This window comes from Mixophyes fleayi, unplaced genomic scaffold (genome assembly GCF_038048845.1).
Source record: "Mixophyes fleayi isolate aMixFle1 unplaced genomic scaffold, aMixFle1.hap1 Scaffold_29, whole genome shotgun sequence".
NCBI classification, from domain to species: Eukaryota; Metazoa; Chordata; class Amphibia; order Anura; family Limnodynastidae; genus Mixophyes; species Mixophyes fleayi.
In genome coordinates, this window is record NW_027446953.1 from 2,649,733 (window position 1) to 2,668,221 (window position 18,489).

General features: G+C 40.1%; 1 long non-coding RNA gene and 1 other non-coding gene across 3 annotated transcripts in view; one reads left to right on the forward strand and one right to left on the reverse strand.

Annotated features, from left to right (window-relative positions):
- The window catches only part of LOC142127206 (uncharacterized), a 174,971-nt gene that overhangs the window by 113,376 nt on the left and 43,106 nt on the right, over positions 1-18,489 (reverse strand). The window lies entirely within an intron of this gene.
- TRNAM-CAU (transfer RNA methionine (anticodon CAU)) lies at positions 834-905 on the forward strand. Its single transcript has one exon. It is a non-coding gene; the product is annotated as a tRNA-Met (tRNA).

The following is an 18,489-nucleotide window of genomic DNA, read 5'->3' on the forward strand; positions in this document are numbered from 1 at the left end:
TGGATTGAAACCATCCTCTGCTACTTGCTCTTTCTTTATTATCTAAGGCAATCCTAAATTGGTAAACTTGTAGTAGAAACTTTGTTTTTTTTCTGTTTAGTTAAATAAAAAAGTCTATTACAATCTCAGCTCATTTTAACAGAATGCTGCTGCCAGTCTTTATGTCAAAATCAACATACTTTCTTTTCTTTACCCTAACAGTGCTCTGGTTACATAGGTAAAAATCGACCTTGCCCATAGCAAAACAATGCAGGTTTCTAAAATGATAAATCTAGTTCACATATTCATGGTGAAATGGGACAATGATGGAGTCCAAAAAATTTTCACACTTAAAAAAAAAAAAAAAAGCGGAGGGACACTTGGATAGCTGAAATGGTGTAGAGCAGTTTATTTTTCTTCCTGTGAACTTGTTTTTTCTAGGGAGACACTATACTCAGGAAACATTTAGCTGCCATTGCATATGGAATTGGTTTTTGGCAACAATAGAAGAATAAATGCTTGTGCACAGGCTTTATTCATGGACTTGGCTTCGTAGGACACTTTTTAGAAAGTCCGTTTTGGTAGCGTAACTACAAGGTAGGAACAGGGAGAGCAATTTTAATACTAATTTGGTTTCCACAGTCTGTCCAATATATTTACCTCTGCAACCAGTTGCTAAATTGGATTTCCAAAGTATGAAGTTGAGTAAAACTGTCTAGAACAAACTAAACTCACCATTGATAGGCATGAAGGTAATTGGATCAGAGGCACCCCACACCTCAAGAGGATGGATTAGATGATGTCTAAAAATTGATATGAAAACCAGTCATCTAGTCAACAAACATTGCACGACTAGCAGAGTGGCGCAGCGGAAGCGTGCTGGGCCCATAACCCAGAGGTCGATGGATCGAAACCATCCTCTGCTACTTGCTCTTTCTTCATTATCTAAGGCAATCCTAAATTGGTAAACTTGTGGTAGAAACTTTGTTTCTTTTCTGTTTAGTTAAAGAAAAAAGTCTATTACAATCTCAGCTCATGTTAACAGAATGCTGCTGCCAGTCTTTATGTCAAAATCAACATACTTTCTTTTCTTTACCCTAACAGTGCTCTGGTTACATAGGTAAAAATCGACCTTGCCCATAGCAAAACAATGCAGGTTTCCAAAATGATAAATCTAGTTCACATATTCATGGTGAAATGGGACAATGATGGAGTCCAAAAAATTTTCCCACTTAAAAAAAAAAAAAAAAGCGGAGGGACACTTGGATAGCTGAAATGGTGTAGAGCAGTTTATTTTTCTTCCTTTGAACTTATTTTTTCTAGGGAGTCACTATACTCAGGAAACGGCAACAATAGAAGAATAAAAGCTTGTGCACAGGCTTTATTCATGGACTTGGCTTCGTAGGACACTTTTTAGAAAGTCCGTTTTGGTAGCGTAACTACAAGGTAGGAACAGGGAGAGCAATTTTAATACTAATTTGGTTTCCACAGTCTGTCCAATATATTTACCTCTGCAACCAGTTGCTAAATTGGATTTCCAAAGTATGAAGTTGAGTAAAACTGTCTAGAACAAACTAAACTCACCATTGATAGGCATGAAGGAATACAGAAAATATAACATGCATGATGATATTTTATATTAATGGCACCCAACATGTAAATTATTTTAGAAAAAAAAAATATTATTGCTATGTTAATGGTGACCTCATCATTTCTTTACAAAGAACAGGGTGACAGTTCACACGTGAGTAATGATTTTGTCACCAAAATGCATTATGCAAAGTTTTTTTTAGTGACACGTTCCAGAGTCCCAGCGATAAAACAGAGGCATTGATAGTTAAAGCATCTGTTCACTATTAAGGATTAGGAAATGTCTGAAGCCATAAAAAATATTGAAACATGCAAATAATGATTCAGAAGTGGAGTCCGGGTCTTATTGTTTAAAACCGTGTTGACTATTTTTAACTCGCTGCTGAGTGACTTCTCAAACTGTACTTTAAAAAAAACAACTATTACTTTTTCATAGCGCTTATATTGTGGTCTTCACACCATTGACCAGATTTCAGTGTTCACGTGACAGAACTGATTCCTGATTCCAGATCCACCGCTGTCTGAGTAAGGCTGGGTACACACTACAGGGTTTACAGCCGATTATCGGGCCAACCGCTCAACCCGATATCACATTAGCTTGTACACTCCAAGGATTAAAAATTCGGTGGAACGATGTCGTTCTAATTCTGCAGTGTGTATGTACTCACGACCGGCAGTGTCCATAGATCTCTACGGAGTGTGCAGAGTCAAGAATTTATGACAGATCTGAAGGTAAAGCTTTGTCATCATAAAAAAAACGGGATACAGGTAAGGAGTTCAGACATATCATGCTGCCAATATGGATGTCCCATTGTTGCAATTGTTCCACAAATCAAACCTTTTAGCCAGTCTTTCCTCAAAGTAGAGAGATCGGGAAACGAAAGAGTTAAAAGGTGTTCTAATAACAACCCCATGCTAAACAGAAAAATTGAGAATCTGTCAGTCAATGTAACCCTAAATTCAGTTTAAAACACAAATTTCTAGAGTACTCAGAGGAAACGGATTGTGATTATGTTATATGTCTCCTAAAAGCATGATGATATTAACCTGTGGTGATTGTAAACTAGACATTTGTAGTATCATTAGCAGCAGCTTTTTATATAGCGCCACTGATTCCGCAGCGCTGTACAGAGAACTCACTCACATCAGTCCCTGCCCCATTGGGGCTTACAGTCTAAATTCTTCAACATACACACAGAGTGAGAGACACTAAGGTCAATTTTTTAATAGCAGCCAATTAACCTACCAGTATGTTTTTGGAGTGTGGGAGGAAACCAGAGCACCCGGAGGAAACCAACGCAAACACGGGGAGAACACTCAAACTCCACACAGATAAGACCATGGTTGGGAATGGAACTCATTAACCCCAGCGCTGTGAGGCAGAAGTGCTAACCACTGAGCCACCATGCTGCCCATTCTTCTGTCTACAAGAGATGGAAGTGTGTGGCTCGTCTTCAGTTTTAGTGGTTGTGTATATAAAACTGTGTTTTATACATGTTACTAGAAATCTTTCCAAGTGTATGGAAGCAAAAATAGTCTTTAAAGGCAATTTTTAAATATGAATTGGCACGGTCCCATTTTAGAGTGGTATCACCAGTACAGAGCCGTGGAGCTGCTAACGACTGGGTATTGTGTATTGGCACCAGGGCATCAGGCTGCGCACATTTTGAACATGCGCAGTGACATGATTTGCATTTAAAGGGGTTGCCCAGTCTGGGCTACACCCCCACCCTTAGTTATGATCCCCGACTTTCCAATGTCACCATACAGAGTCAGTTGAAACCCGAGAGAACGTGTATCTGTCAGCTCTGCGGACTGGACAGTAGTTTGCACTAACATTATTTGAGCTAAGTTTGTGATAATGATGTTTATCTGTAAATACCAGACTTCCTGTCTTTAAGTATATCAAAGAATAATGTATGGACCTACTTACAGCACACACAACAATAGCCTTTACTCCGTTAGCTAATGACATCGCGTGCAATGTCAAACAACTTCTCTTGTGGTCTGAGAACTTATATTTAGAGGTATAACAAATTGCCTTTTCATATTTTATTATCTTGTATTTTAGGTTTTGTGGCCCTTACATTTTTTTTTATAGTTGCCTATTAGAAATTATTGGAACTTATGCTTAGTGTAATCTCCAGACCTAGAATTCACCAAAATCACAGAGTTCCAATATCGCATAACGCCTTAATATTTTATAAACACTATCATTTGTCCAGCCTGTATTTAAGGTCTCTGTGTGTTGGGATCATTCTTATTCAGCAGTTTATATATTTAGTAAGCAATCCCCCGTCCAATAACAGCGGTATGACCACAAGCTGTGGCTGGTTCAGGCTGCTTTCCTCCAATAGCCCGATTCTGTCCTGTAGAACATTGTCTATCTCACTGCAAAACGAGCAAAGCTTCACAGCAATGTCACTTTCAATTTACGAGAGGCTGTTGTCTTTGGTATTTCCTCACTCTTCCGTGCAAATTAAGTGAATTAATGAGATTATAATAACCTGACGCTTAGAAGATTATATTTTTTCAAAGAATGTCATCATTTTAGAGCTTGGTTTCCTGAGTACTAGAGGAGATGCCACTTTATAGTCTATAACGCGAGACAGGATGGTAGGAAATGTCTGTCAGGTAAAACACAGCAGCAGATGATGGAAACACTTAATATTTGTGTAATAGTAGAAGGCTTTCACTTTGCTGCAGGAAACCTAAACTCACTGAGGTAAGTTTATGACCTCAGCGCAAGCGGTCAGTATCTCACACAGCCAATCAAAGATATGCTTTCAGTGTAAAACTCATACTGGTTGGTTGCTATGGGTCACTGCACTTTGGAAGCCCACTGATAATTGGTCTGCGTTAGCCATGCCCCTAAGTCATTGGTCCACCCATTTTTGCCCACAGTAAATCGTAATTGTCCCACTAAATACAACACGTTTGGTGTCTACGCCACATAAAAGTTGGTGCCTGGAAAAGTGGCCTGATCTTCATCAATCTGTACAACTGTCATATGAACCAAAGTGGCAGGCATAATGAGACTTATAGTTCTATCACTGATACGTTGCCAAGTCTGATATCATCATCATCATCTATTTATATAGCGCTACTAATTCCGCAGCGCTGTACAGAGAACTCACTCACATCAGTCCCTGCCCCATTGGAGCTTACAATCTAAATCCCCTAACATACACTGAGAGAGACTAGGGCATTTTTTAATAGCAGCCAATTAACCTACCAGTATGTTTTTGGATTGTGCGAGGAAACCCACGCAAAAAATGGGGAGAACATACAAACTCCTCACAGATAAGACCATGGTCAGGAATTGAACTCATGACCCCAGTGCTATGAGGCAGAAGTGCTAACCACTTAGCCACCGTGCTGCCCATATTTTGATAAAGGTGCAGCTCCTGGCTCAGTATTGAATTTACTCTAATTATACCAGACTGTTTTTAACAATTCCCTTATAAGTAAAAAAATAAAACGGCAACAGGTCTTCGCAAAATCGGACCAGAATTGAAAGCTCTACATCCGTGTGTCTTCGCTGCTTTTTTGAAAAGGTCAACAAAGGGATCGCCAGGTAAAACAAATACATTAAGCCCCCCCGTATCTAGAGGTAATTTCATGACTCATTGTATTCTGAGAACCCTTCTTAACATTCTCTTATTTATGTTCTCTCTCTCCGACCAGGCGCAAGGCTTTGCAAAGTATTCATTTTAGCAACTGTCAAAACATACCTGCTTTGTGTTTTCTGTGTTTAAACTTTTCACTAGAAAATGTAACAGCGTTATAGAACGCCACCGTTGGATGAAGAATAGCCCGAATACTGTTCTGGTTTATTTATGGCCACTGCAAGAAATTACACACAACCCCGTGTACAATTCTCGTAGTCATGATCAGTTTAATTCTATTTTTCTTGCTGCTGTAAAGTTTAGCTGGCAGTGGAACAAGGAATCGTTTTCTCGTTTTCAAGGGTAACTATAGGTTAAACAAATCCTTTATCTTTCGAAAGTATGTACCTGAGAATAAGAGAGGAGAAGAGACAAACCAATGGTACTGTTTGACGTGCATGGACCCACATGCCAACCGTCAAAATGTGCTTCCAATTTAGCCATTTGGATGCCTAAATTTAACAGACCTAGCCGTTGAGAGTTTGGGCCAAGCAGAGGGATCACCTTGGTGCTGTCTGAAAATATCCAGGCACCTAAGATGACAGCGGTTAACCGCTTACCAGACCTTCAGCAATGCCAGAATATGATACAACACATTTTGATCATTGTAGGACCATTGCTCTTATTTTGCAACCATACACTTGGCAATGTTAGTGTAAATTGGAGTAAGATTTTCACCATAAAACAAAAAGACAGTGAAACTGCAGCGGATTATTTTGGTAGAGCTCTTGCATCAATGACACAGTTTACGGGGATATCAGATATAAGGGAGAACCCACATCATAGGGAAGTAGCGGTAACAGTACTGATGGATGGTTTAAAGGAAAATCTAAAAACAAGAGTACAAACCTCAACCCCTGGTTGGAGAGGCAGCACGGTAGATTCTCTTAGAGAAGTTGCTGTGGAACATGACAAAAATATCTTTAGAAAAAAGGAAGAAAAGAGTGACAAGTTGATGACGGTGAGTATACAGGCATTAGGGGAAATGCATACACGACCACCAGCATATAACCCACATAACGGGAAACGCAGAATGTTCAGATGTTACAATTGCAAAGAAGAAGGACATATGAGAAAAGATTGTACAAAGGGAAGGTATAATCCTAATGAAGGGTCACATAGATATCCTCCAAGGAGGGATTCACATAGATTAGAAGACTCACATTTATCCGGGCTTATTACAGCAGCAAATGCTGCGCGGGAAATCAATAGTCAGCGCTAGGGGTCAGGTCATAACTGTAGTCTACAGCCAGTGAGGTTAACTGAGAGTCAGAGTGAAGAACCAAAAATGATAGTTGACATAGCTGGTAGGAAATAAACTTTCCTTGTAGATACAGGGGTGGCCCGATCTGTGATAACCTCTCCTTTCAATCTACAGGTGACCAGTAAAACTATTCCAGCTATGGGGGTAACGGGAAAAGTGTTACATTATCCTCTAACTAAACCTGCTGAGGTTACTATTGGGCCTCTGCATACTAAGCATTCATTTCTCTTGGCTGCAGCGGCTCCTACTAACTTGCTAGGGAGAGACTTGTTATGTAAAATGGGATGTGTCATATACTGTACTTCTGATGGTGTGTTCTTAGATATACCGAAGAAGGTCGCACATGAGGTACAGGATATATTGGACACCCCTCAAAGGTTAATGTTACACTCTCCTGTTATAGAACAAAGTCCATCTCAAGTAAAGAGGATGTTGCTGGAAATACCAGGTTCCCTATGGACCAGAGATGGACAGGACACTGGACTGATGGCAAACGTAGCCCCTGTCATGGTCAATCTAAAAAGTGGTAGGATAGCTCCAAAAATCCCACAGTATCCATTAAAACCGGAGGTGGAACTAGGGATGTATCCTTTTATTGAGAGGCTGTTACAACAAGGGATTTTAATTCGTACAGCCAGTACAGCAAATAGTCCCATTTTCCCTGTGAAGAAGAATGGGGGGAGGGGCTATAGATTAGTCCAGGACTTAAGGGGAATTAACAAAGTTGTTGAGAGCCAATTCCCCGTAGTGCCGAATCCAGCTGTCATCCTCATGCAGATTCCACCGTCTGCCAGTCATTTTACTGTCATTGATCTATGTTCTGCTTTCTTCTCAGTCTCTCTTCACCCTGACTGCCAATACCTTTTTGCATTCTCCTACAGAGAGTGCAATACACATGGACCAGACTACCCCAGGGGTTAATTGACAGCCCCAGTATTTTTTCCCAAGCCTTACATGACTGTTTGCAATCCTTTCAACCCCACAATGGGTCTGTTCTAATTCAATATGTGGACGATTTGTTGCTGTGCTCTGATTCTTTTATGTCAAGTTTACATGATACTAAATTGTTGTTGCTTCATCTTTCACAAACAGGGCACAAGGTGGCAAAGGATAAATTACAGCCATGTCAGACTAAGGTCAAATACTTAGGACACTGCCTCACTAAGGGGCTAAGACACCTGACAACTGTTATGTGCGTTTTGTCGCTAACCAATAACGATTGTCGAACCTCGATTTGTGTTTCCAAAGCACAAAGATTTATTCGCAATAAGTGGAAAAATATGCTCAAGCGAAGTAATAGTAAATACAGCCGTTACTTATCGCAGGCGCTCTGGATCCAGTGCAGTCATTCAATCCTGAAGTCTGGGGACAAGATGTCTGCACTCTGGATCACAAGCTGCTGCTTATATACACAATCAAATACAGTAATACAATGAAGATGGTATGGCTTGCATCTATTGGTCCGGGTCTCAGGAATGTCCAAGGGGTCGTCAATCATTGGCTGGTTCATCCTAAGGAATCCAAAGGAGGGGGTCATCTCTGCAGGGGGTATGCTCTGCTCTTCCCGCCAGGATTCCTTAGTCTTAAGTAGTTCATAATTCTCTATCATTCATAACTTGTGTATGCACTCTGCGATTCCCTCGCAGAGTGAACCAAACAGTAGGATATGTAACAAGGTTCATTATGATACCACTCATGATGTTATTCCTTTAACCCGTTCCGTGTATTTCACTAATATGCATGTAACTCTGATATAACATATAAATACTACTATATTTCGACATAACTGACTATGTGTTGCAACTACCATTAATGTGTACTATTTTATAAGTATGCGTGTTTGTGCGAATGTATGGTAAAAGACCAATTACTGTTGCTGCCACGTGTAGTGGATGCGTACGCCCTTTCACGCCGTAGCGTGCCCTTGTACGTCGATGCGTACCGTATGCATCTTTTCAAACAAAGACAACCAAGTTTGCTAGACTTTAATTGAAATGACTTTATCCAATTTACTGACTTCGACACAACCGACAGAATTGAGGCCATACAACACATGACTCTGCCGCAGAGCCAGAAGCAGATTCGTACTTTCTTGGGGATGTGTGGATACTGTAGATCCTGGATCCCAGGTTTTTCTATTCTGGCATTACCATGGCAGATGCTAGTCTCTTCCTCAAAACCAGAACGTGTTGTACACACAGAAGAGTCAGAGCAAGCGTTCTTTAATCTTAAAGATAGTCTGACGAGAGCACCTGCATTGGGAATACCTGATTATGAAAAGCCTTTTGAGCTATTTTGTACAGAAGCTGATGGTTGTGCAGCAGGTGTCCTCGCACAGAAACATGGTGACGCTAGCAGACCGGTAGCATACTACAGTGCACAATTAGACAATGTGGCAAGATCACTCCCAACATGTCTCAGAAGTGTAGCAGCAACGGCTCTTCTGGTGAGTAAGAGCGAGGACGTAGTATTAGGACATAATTCAACTATCTATACACCCCATGCTGTATCAGCTCTGTTAAATTCAGCCCAAACCAGACATGTTTCTTCAGCTAGATTCACAAAGTGGGAACTAGCCCTGATGGCACCCTCAAACATCACCATCAAACGATGTAGCACCTTAAATCCAGCTACATACCTTCCGTATGTGTCTCAAGAGACACAAAGGGTGGGAGGTGAGGAGACCCTGGTTGATGATGAGTTAGGCAAGAATACTGACACGCATGACTGTATGGAACACCTGAACCAGACCTTTACTGCAAGGCCCGACATACGTGACACCCCCTTAGAAAATGTAGATTTTACGTTTTATACAGACAGAAGTTGCCATAGACAGACAGAGACAGGAGAGCTAGGTACTGGTTACGCTGTTGTAGATGATCAGGATGTGGTAGAAGCTGAACCCCTTGGCCCACCTCACTCAGCCCAGGTGGCGGAACTAGTAGCACTAAGGAGAGCGTGTGAATTGGCAGAGGGTAAATCAGCCAATATATATACTGACTCTAGGTACGCCTTCGGGCTCAGTAATACAGGTCTGCCTGGCTTTCACTGCGGTGCTGCCCCCCCCATTGGCTATTAAACACATTCAAGGCTCTGAAATGTCTGCTGCCATCTAGTGGTAGATGCAGAGATTGTGGACATGGTGCAAATCACTACTCTCTCGGTTGCACCTGCACCTGTTCCCAAACCACTTGCACTGCAGTTCGGCCCAGCTGAACAGAGACTCTTTCTTTCCACTGCTGCTGCGCTGAGAATGATGTGAGAATAAATGCTAGTCTGTCCAGAGCTTCATCCTCATTGCAAGTATTGTTTTCTGTCTGACCTGTACTTTGAACCTCTCAACAATTTCACCATGAATAAGTCAACGACCAGACACAAGAAAGGGACATATTGGACTTGTGTACCCTCCTTGCGAACTTTAAACTATCACTCACCAGAGATCTCCAAAAAACTGTGGGGCAATTAAAAAAGGACATCTAAACTTTGTAGAGAGACCACGCTGCTCGCAAGACTACGATGGGTTATTAGGAGGCATAGGATTTAATTTTATTTTAAAATATAGGTTTTTAATATCACATTTATGACAACTAGGCCCAAATTATACTTGACATGCTAATGTACTATTTAAAATAATATCTGAGTGTTATAAGCTTCTGCCCCACCACCTCAAACAAATGTGATATGTATTTTATACATATTTATGTATGATTATAAAAAAGTAAAAAGCCAAAAATATAATTAACAACTCAGTCAGGATAATTAAAAAAATGCTTTTCTGTCCACCCCACTTATGAAATTTGAACAAGGATCTTTCAAAGCTATGCTCCTGTCATGTGATGCGCAATCCATGTGAGATGTGTCAGTGAGGGAGATAGGAGGAAGACAGGCAGAGGGGATTGGAAGAGAGTGCAGGGGAGAAACAGATCAGGATGATCCATGGCCACATGCAGTTGCTGGTGCCTGAGAAGGGACCAGCCACCAGGAATCAGACAGTGCCCGGGTCTTTAAAATAATTAGTTCTTCCAGGAACTCTGTTCTCACTTACAGTTACTTGCATCACTAACCACACCCCTCGTGTATTCAATCAGTGCTTAAGCTGACCACAAATCATCCTGAAGCTAGGATTATCATCATCATCATCATCATCATTTATATAGCGCCACTAATTCCGCAGCGCTGTACAGAGAACTCATTCACATCAGTCCCTGCCCCATTGGAGCTTACAATCTAAATTCCCTAATTCACACACTCACACAGACAGACAGAGAGGGAGACAGACAGACAGAGACTAGGGTCAATTTTTTTTTTTTTGATTGCAGCCAATTAACCTACCAGTATGTTTTTTGGGAGTGTGGGAGGAAACCGGAGCACCCGGAGGAAACCCACGCAAACACAGGGAAAAACATCCAAACTCCACACAGATAAGGCCATGGTCGGGAATCAAACTCATGACCTCAGTGCTGTGAGGCAGAAGTGCTAACCACTAGGCCACTGTGCTGCCCATTATCAATAAATGTGGGCAAATTGGACAGGACCTGTCTGTTCTGCCCCTTGGGCCATTCCCCGAGAGCTCTTCCAGCTCCATTGCACCCTGTTAATGTAATGTACTGACTAAAATTTGAGCCATACTCAATAATGATTTTATTGAGTTCGACAGGATCATTAATGAGCATTGCAGTTGTTTTCAGCCCACCCTCTGCGATTTCTTGTCAACACAAGCCAATAATATGTTAATTGTTCACATATAATACAACTTTGGCACTGCATTTAGATTAAATAACCAGACAGAAGTGTTCTGTTATTTTTTTTTTTAAAAAAAAGTAATTGAACTATGGTATATATTTAAAATATTAAGCTTTGTTTAGCAAAAGTAAATTTCTTTATGAACAATGCAGTGTTCAACCATTTTCAAAGACAATCCTAAAATGTATATAAATTAATAGTTTCATTCTGATTGTAACTTCCTTGCATTTTTCATAATTACAATAGAGTAACATAAATAACCAGAGAGAAAAAAAGTAAATAATTGCTGTTGTTCAATAATAATATCATGCACACAGATCACTGAGTGTTTCTTCGTACAGTAACTGTGAGGAGCAGTAATAAGAAATGAAAGTGTAGTGTCATGGGTAGCATGGGGAAAGCGAAAGGTCAATTTTAAATGTAATACGGATTTCAGAATAGGTGAATACGGCTACAGATTGGGTAAGTTTATAAGAATTGACAAGTATATTTTTGCTTTCAACAATAAAAGTATTATTTTTATTTTAGAGCTTATAAACTGTTTTTCCGGTAGTTATCCCTCAGAAACCCCAGCCATAGGGATTTTCCCACATATATTGTGGGAACAGAATGTCTCACAACATTTAGTCACAAAGAAAATGATGCACCAAGACTCAGCTGCAAGAGAGACTAAAGACCAAAGACAGGGTCATCAGCCGAGGCCTAACATGGCCAATGGGTATCAGAAACCTGATACAAAGATGCAAGAAACAGACTTTTTAGAAACCCCCCAGAGAATATGGTCATTAAGTGGTCACAAAATATCTACATTTGTAGATACATTGTCAGCCATGAAAGGACAGAATCATGAATCCACCTTAAAGAATGGACTATGCAATGGTAATGAGGAAAGACCTGAGAAGAAGATTGAATCAACCAAGGCAGGTGCCTGGATTCGAGGAATGGCAGACGGGGGCGACAAGAGATGCCGAGAAGGTAAGTACCTGGAAAGTGGACTCTACTAGGAAATGTGTACAGTGAAATTTCTCAGCCATGTGATTATCAATGTTAAAGCCTTGTACAAGACTTCCATACTTAAAATTAAATTCCAACATGATTGAACAAATACAGAATGTTTGTAGTGGTAAACAGAGCTAGAATATTACCTACTGATCAAACCTAGAAGGTTCTATAAGGTAATCAGAGCTAGAATATTACATTCTGACCAAACATAGAAGGTTCCTCAAGATGACCAGAGCTAGAATATTACCTACTGACCAAACCTAGAAGGTTCTATTAGGTAACAAGAGCTAGAATATTACCTACTGACCAAACCTAGAAGGTTCTATAAGGTAATCAGAGCTAGAATATTACATTCTGACCAAACATAGAAGGTTCCTCAAGATGACCAGAGCTAGAATATTACCTACTGACCAAACCTAGAAGGTTCTATTAGGTAACCAGAGCTAGAATATTACATTCTGACCAAACATAGAAGGTTCCTCAAGATGACCAGAGCTAGAATATTACCTACTGACCAAACCTAGATGGTTCTGTTAGGTAACCAAAGCTAGTATATTACATTCTGACCAAACATAGAAGGTTTCTCAAGGTGACCAGAGCTAGAATATTACCTACTGACCAAACCTAGAAGGTTCTATTAGGTAACCAGAGCTAGAATATTACATACTGACCAAACCTAGAAGGTTCTATAAATCAGATTTCCAATATTACCTACTGACCAAACCTAGTAGGTTCCTCAAGGTGACCAGAGCTAGAATATTACCTACTGACCAAACCTAGAGGGTTCTATTAGGTAACCAGAGCTAGAATATTACCTACTGACCAAACCTAGAAAGTTCTATAAGGTAATCAGATTTCCAATATTACCTACTGACCAAACCTAGTAGGTTCCTCAAGGTGACCAGAGCTAGAATGTTACCTACTGACCAAACCTAGAAGGTTCTATAAGGTAATCAGATCTCCTATATTACCTACTGACCTAACTTAAAAGGTTCCTTAATGTGACTAGAGCTAGAATATTACCTACTCACAAAACCTAGAAGGTTCTATAAGGTAACCAGAGCTAGAATATTACCTTCTGACCAAACATAGAAGGTTTCTCAAGGTGACCAGAGCTAGAATATTACCTACTAACCAAACCTAGAAGGTTCTATAAGGTAACCAGAGCTAGAATATTACCTTCTGACCAAACATAGAAGGTTTCCCAAGGTGACCAGAGCTAAAATATTACCTACTGACCAAACATAGAAGGTTCTATAAGGTAACCAGAGCTAGAATATTACCTTCTGACCAATCATAGAAGGTTTCTCAAGGTGACCAGACCTAGAAGGTTCTATAAGGTAATCAGATTTTCAATATTACCTACTGACCAAACCTAGAGGTTCTATAAGGTAATCAAATCTCCAATATTACCTTCTGACCTAACTTAAAAAGTTCCTTAATGTGACCAGAGCTAGAATATTACCTTCTGACAAAACCTAGAAGGTTCCTCAAGGTGACCAGAGCTAGAATATTATCTACATGTTTTAATGTGTCTGTTGCAGGGCAGGCCGAATCTTAGTAGTAATGATGTTTATTGTCTCATGTAGTCCAGATGAGAGCAGTTCCTTCATGTACATACAGACTCTGCTAGAAGGTAGTCTTGTCTTACCATGTAAAACTAATGGCTAGTGGCTCTACTATTCCAATGTTTCCACGGGCAGCCAGATTCACGGGGGCTTAGTGCTTATTGGCCCTAGCATCACTGAGTCTGGGATGGAGAATATATTCTAGGGCTTTGTCCTGGGGGTCTAGCGTCACTTCTAAATTCAATTTGGCTCCAGGAGGACTGGTCATATCTGTGAACTGGAATTGACAGTAGCGGGAGGTCACACAGGACTCCCAGGAGGCAATAATTCTTCAGGGATTAGAACCCTTGTGGAGCTGGGTAGAGGAGGTGAGAGCCACACTTGTCTATGCGGGCCACCAGTGGGCCATGATCTTCTTCTGACCCCACAGTCTTTAGGGTTACTAGACTTTTCCTGCCGGACAGTAATCTTACATTGCTGTGGGCATTTTTATCTTTGTGGATAATTTGAAAGTCATAAATCTGAAGTGCAAGGCTCCACCGCATCAGTCTGCAATTCTACCCTAAAGTGTGCTGCAGAATGTGGACACTATACAAGCCAGTGTATCCATGGTATTACTAGGTATGGCCGTGAGTGTAACACTGTACAATGGAGCTTCCACCCCAATCTCCCAGGTCCCCAGCTACATCTCTCCTCTCCCCTATCTCCTCTCTGTCTCTCTCCCACTTGCTGACAGCCCCTCCTTCCTCTCCCTCAGTCTCCAGGCTGGGCTGGGTTATCCCCATGGTAACCTGTTTATGTAACTTTCCATAAACTATTAGCTTACCCTCTAGGTGACCCCTCCTGAATTCACAGAAGTACAGGTTTAACTAAAACACCACTAGGGGGGTGTTACACTAATTTAAAACATATTTATTTATTTTTATCACAAAGCACCCTAAAATCTGAAAAATTGAAGTTTGACCTAACTAAGCTCTCTCATATATTTATTAACTTCTCTCTAATTTTTTTTTTTTACCTTCAAATTTTTTTTTTATTTTTCAATTATTATTTTTTAAGGGGTACAGAAAAGAAAGGGAAGGGTAAGGACAATAAAACAAAATAGGGAAGGGGGTACATAGTGGGTAAGGAACACAACACCATGTCATAAAATACTTTTGGCATAAAGAGGCACTGCAAAACTATTTCAGTATAACTTCTTTCTAATTTTTAAACCTATTACTGGTAATTGAACAATTTTATATATTTTTTTTTTTTAATACCTTTATAAAGTACCATCACACATTGTACACAAAGTAAGGACCAACATCGGCAAGAGTAGGTGACACTGTATAGAACTGGCAGGGGACTGTGTCACAGCCCGAGCTAATACACAGAAGTATGTCTAGAAAAAGAACAAAAAAAACCAAGCAGAATACACAGACACTTAGCTGGGCCGAAATGTGCAAGAACAATAATACAATACCACTAATTGATGTATAGGAGTGTGAGGTCCATTTTTTTTTATAATGCAAGGAGGGTAGGGGGGAAGTAGGAAGGGTGGGGGGTGGTTAAGAGGACGGACAGAGACTTTACATGGTACTCCCAACGGCCAATGATCCTTTATTAAAGGGGACCGAAAGCAACACTGAACATCAAACATAACTTGTTATAAGAAGAGGGATGAAATATCCTGAGAATGAGCATTGGTATCATGTGACCTGGAGGAACTATTTTATATAAACCAATCGCACCAGATTTGGGAAAATTTATGAGATTTATTGTTCAAATATGCCGAATTTTTTTCCATTGATGCCAAGAACCAAATTTTATTTTGGAGGCGTTGTCTGGAGGTGGGATTTGTTCTTTTCCAATTATTGGCCACCAGGCATCTGGTTATATTAAGGATTTGTATGGACAGCTTCTCTGCGTACTTGCCAAGAGCCTCTAATGGAGAGCCAAGAAGAAAGCACCAGGGATATTTAGAGATTTAAACCTGTGTGTGAACTGAGAATTTTGTATATTTTTTTTACATAAACTATAACCCTTACTAATTAATATTCTTAAAACTTCTGAATATAGTACCAGGAAATTCCATGTAAAAAAATGTATTAAAATAATTTAATTTAGTGAATAAAGTAAAGAATTTATGTGAAATAGATTTAAACAGTGGAAAGAACAAGCAATCTTTCCCCCATAGGTCTTAATGCATTACTAGTTGTAGGTATGATATTTGCTATTAAAATAATCTTAATCCAGGGTTAAGCGTTATCTAGGAGTATGTTTCAGTCAGTAATTATTATCTAAATACAATAAAATGAGAGGGCGCAAAAAAGTAGTGCAAAAAACAGAAAAAAAAACCCTGATATGGCGCCAATACAATACCAATGAAGGTAAATGAGATGATGGAAAAAATATTAAAATAATAAAATGTACAATTTCCAATAATATATGGACAGAAGACAAGCTGCTGCACAAACTAAGTGGCTGCGCCCACCAACATACAGAAATATAGAGCAAAAAACGGTATGCAGCGCTCAAATCTAACTGTCTCCAATATAGGCTAATAAAAATAATGAGTGGCAGATCACGAGTGGCCAAGTGTATAAAATCAACATGTTTATTGTGTATATTAAAAATCATGCATGTAGATACCTATATGCTTACAAAGATATATTGTGAGGAAAAATTACCCAAACTACATCACAGTGCACTATGACGTATATGAACCACACGCTACTGATGGAAGAAAAAATGTGACAGCTGTATATTATGTAGCCAATTGTGTGGTCAAAAATGTTGATGAAAAAACATGAGCAATGCTCTACGATTTCCCCACAAAAAGATATATAGTGCTGATAGTTGCCGTTATCACCAATCCACACGTGGTGGTAGGTTTCTTCCTATGAATGATAATGTCTATATGGCCATATATATAACTCCGTACTGGGCAGAGATGAACTAGAGCCTCAGTTCAAACAAACTTTATAGTATAAATTCCACATATAAATGTATATTCCGCTTCATGCTCCACAGATGGAAAAGACACATATGTGAGTAGAATATACTGTAGTACTCACTGTCTCTGATGGTAGGTATGATGCGCTTTTCCACATACCCGTATAGATTACACCTTTGCAGACTCGTCTCATTGAGGTTACTGTGTGTCCAATGGTTATAAATAGTGATCACAAACCTTCGTAGTACGGACTGGAATCCTTGGTGAATGAAGATGAAACCTATTTAGGCTTTAGCGGGATGCTGACAAAAGTGCCTTGAAGCGCTACATCGAATGGATAATACTTGTATGATCCGCGGATAACAGTGGTATCTGTGACCGCCTCACACACGGCTCTCTGATGAAAATGCTCCAAAGAGAAAAGAGGATGGTAAAAGCAATTGTTTGTCCGCTTTCAGATGAATCCAATAATACAACTCCTGGGTGGGTTGAACCAAGTGCAACGGCAATTACAGCATGTAGCCAAGTGGGAATAAAAATAGCACAATAGGTAAAAAAAAGTATACAGAGACCAACTATATTGTTGACTCTATGCCCCTAACGCGTTTCATTACAGAACGTAACTTCTTCAGAGGGAATGACAATATATCTTTGTAAGCATATAGGTATCTACATGCATGATTTTTAATATACACAATAAACATGTTGATTTTATATACTTGACCACTCGTGATCTGCCACTCATTATTTTTATTAGCCTATATTGGAGACAGTTAGATTTGAGCGCTGCATACCGTTTTTTGCAAAAAAGTAGTGACTGAATTAGTGTTTATAGCTCCTTCGTGAATATATGAATGATGGATGCACACGGGCAATCTTCAGTCTTGCAGATAGCAATAAACCACAAATAAGTTAAAAAACCTTACCCTACAATACCCTAGAGAAGTCCCGGGACTTGATGCATCTGTGTCCTCCGTTGTAGCTGTAATCTATTCCTCCATGTAGATTGTGTTAACGGCGTCCCGCTGCACGTCCAATGTAGGAGTTCAGATTTCAAAGTGAACTACGGTGGCTGTGAGTGATCAAAAAGCATCCAGGATGCTTTCTAAAATAGCCAATCAAGCCTAACACTCGGCTTGCCTTGAAAAAGCTACTAGCGAAACGCGCTTCGGCGGACGCCGCGTTCACTGCCCGTGCTCCTATAATTCAATCCCACTTCTGGTACAGAAACCCAATCTGTCTTTTCGCCCCATTCTGATCTAAAATCCCTCAACACAAACTTGAGAGTACCCAGATTTTGGTTGGTTATCAATTCAATTGAAAAGAACGAATTTCTAGCATTATTGGATATCAAGGATGCTTATCTTCATATTACCATATGGGCCGGCCACCACAGCCTCCTCTGGTTTGTGTTGAACCAGTGCCACTTCCAATTCAGAGCGCTCCCGTTTGGGCTGGCCACAGCACTAACTTACTGCAGACATCAATAAAATGGTTTTAAAAGGAGAGGTAATAATCATGGGAGACTTTAATCTACCTAATGTGAACTGGGAGGAGTCTTCAGCAAGTTCCACTAGAAGTAGGGACATTTTGAATTCCTTGCAAGGAGCATCCCTCAAGCAAATGGTGAGGAAGGTGTCGAAGTCAGCAAATTGGATAAAGTCATTTCAATTAATATCGAGCAAACTTGATTGTCTTTGTCTGAAATTATGCATAGAGCACGCTACGGCGTGGAAG